The sequence below is a fragment of the Trachymyrmex septentrionalis genome, unplaced genomic scaffold, assembly GCF_001594115.1.
Source record: "Trachymyrmex septentrionalis isolate Tsep2-gDNA-1 unplaced genomic scaffold, Tsep1.0 scaffold211, whole genome shotgun sequence".
NCBI classification, from domain to species: Eukaryota; Metazoa; Arthropoda; class Insecta; order Hymenoptera; family Formicidae; genus Trachymyrmex; species Trachymyrmex septentrionalis.
In genome coordinates, this window is record NW_017305299.1 from 58,827 (window position 1) to 61,576 (window position 2,750).

At 33.9% G+C, this 2,750-nt stretch overlaps 1 protein-coding gene across 1 annotated transcript in view; it reads left to right on the forward strand.

The window, feature by feature from the left end:
* Positions 1–683: 683 nt before the first annotated feature.
* LOC108748142 (kin of IRRE-like protein 3) overlaps positions 684–2,750 on the forward strand; it is a 73,474-nt gene continuing 71,407 nt past the window's right edge. Inside the window, exon 1 of the mRNA XM_018486172.1 lies at positions 684–760. The gene's annotated coding sequence lies outside the window, so the exon portion shown is untranslated. The remainder of the gene's footprint in view (positions 761–2,750) is intronic.

Here is a 2,750-nt window from a genome sequence, read left to right on the forward strand (position 1 = left end):
TGCTCTGTGCCCTCGCTCGAACGCCTTCACCCACATCTCGAGTTTACGGCTTGTGCACTGCACCGTGAAGGCGAATCGAGGGCGGCTGAATCGAGACCCCCTAAGACATCGATGATCGATACGATACTGAGGGAGAGACATGCTTCTTTAACACGCTACTTTCCTCGAAGTATTCGAGCGAAAATACCGTTCTTTACACAAAGACATCTTCAAATGTCTAACTGTAGGAAAATCCAGTAAAAACAACAAGAAAATAAAGTTGAATAAAACGAGGATAATCGATGAGAAAGAATTTGGTATTCAGAAAATTACTGGGAAAAAACTTTTAAGTCGCTGGCTTTACGAGAGCCCGTGGTTTTCTAACAATATAAATTGCGAATACGACATAAGAAAAAAGACAATCTGCTTCGTTATTCAAAAAATAAAATATTCATCGCAATTGTTATAGTAGCAGAAAGTATCTTGTTACAACGATATTTTGTCTACTGATGTATGTGTGGAATGCGCGGTTCGCGTCCAAGAGACACGCGTAACCCGCGTGCAAGACGCATCGCGGGAGCGTTTCCGCTCACGTGTTCGGCCTTTAGCTCTAGTCTTTGTTTCCCCCCGTTCGCGCTCATTGTGCCGTGCGCCGCGATACGCGAACAAAGTGAGATCGAGGTTATAATTTGTAATGAGAGTCAGCGGACTGCGTATTCACCGAACAGTTTTCGAGTGTCTTATTCTTCTTTCTGTGAGCCATCAATTTGGCGCAACAACAGTATGTATTGAGCAAGATAGAAAAAAAATGACAAGCGAGATTCTCTCTTTCTCATTCTTAATGATTCTAGCAATTATCTCAATAATAATATGTATTAGTCTCCAGTCTCTGGAGATATAATAACTGGAGATACAATAATAATCTATCATAAATTACAGAACTAAGTATTATTATTACCTTATCATGTTATAAATTAAGATTTAATTCTAATTATAATTTTTTTATGTAAAAAAGTCACAATACGTATAAAATTCAGAATTAATAACGTTTCTAAAGTCAATGACAGGATATTTAAGGACAGGATAGAAATATAACCGTAATAATTCCGTCGAAAATTTCGATATTAAGATATTTGCATTGAAAAGATTTTTATGAAATATTAAAAAATTTAGTTTGACGCAGATCTAAAAATAATTTTATTGAATATTTAAAAATGTAGTTTTGATGCAGATCTAAAAATAATTTTATTGAATCATCAAAATAACTGTATGGGGAAATCAAGTATAGTAAAGAACGCTGCAAAAAATTTGATATTCTAGCAGCTCAATGTAATTATTTTAATAAATAATAAATCAGAAAATGGCTAATACGAGTCAAGTACGAGTGCGGTACTTGATGTGCAATAATAAATTAACACAAATTAGTTAAAAGACTTAAATATAGTTAATCGTATGTTTCAACTTATTTTTCATATCATTTTCGGTGAAGAAGTCAAACGAGATTACAAATTGCGTCATTGAATACATTCTGCTGATGTAACCATCATTTCTGATGATGTAATCATCATTTCTAATCAATTTGCTAAAAATAGTAACTATTGATGCCTGACTCATATATTATATATCATAATTATCGTTTTTTTATTCATTATTTGTACAATTTGCGAATTCTATTATACTTTCTTTAAAATTATTTTAATAGTTCAATAAAATTATTTTCACATATACATATATCTAGCTAAATTTTTAGATGTTCCAGCAAAATTATTTTTTTCGTGCATAATCTTTAATGTAAGTAACAATATTATTAATTTATTCTTAAGAAATAAAAGATTTAAAGAGGTTGAAAAAATCATCGACTTTACTAATTAATCGAATTATACTATATTAATATTCATAATAAAGTTTTGAGTTTAAACTAAAAGAGGTAGAGTAATAATGAATTAAAAAAATAGTTCCGATAACAGAAATAACTGTCGATAACATTTAATTATTGATACAAATGTTTTACGCTATCTCTTTTACTGTAATAAATATTTATTTAAAAAGTTTGTAATTTATATGTATAATTTTTTTATAGATACAAATGTTACTAGATTGTAATTTATAACATTTCACAAAAATTACTGCCATCATATTTTGCAATCGCACTAATGGGACTATATTGGAATGTGTATAATAATGAATGGAATGTTTCACTCTAGATTTTGCAAAAATTTAAAAATTATTGATATAATATATAAGTATATATACGAGTATATATATATAAAGTCACCAATAGATGTATATCAAGTGCAAAAAGTACTAAATTTGCTAACATGACAAGCCACTGAAAGGCATAACATTCACCAAAGATTGCAACGTCCGAGGTATTTTCGAGCCAAGCCAATAAATTTTATTTCAACGTCAATACCGTTTCTAGCACCGGCGTTAAATATCGCGGACAGCATTGGCAAGCTCGAGACAGGCAATAACGGTAGTTTGTAGCAACCCTACATATGCGCTTTTACCCACCTAACAACCTTAATAGCCCTGTAGCACAAGAATAGCGGCGCGTGGCGACGAACGGCCAGCATGACACAAAAGTCATCGATGACAATACCGGCGGTAGTAATGGAAATGCCATCGCGCGAACGCCAACCATCCTCACAATCAACCCAGCCGACGACGACGCGACGGTGGGACTATGACGGCGCGGCGCGCACAAGAGGTGGCACGCGGGTGGGTGAAAGCCGGCATGGTTGGGCATCGCAGCGGGGGAGGGGGGGGGG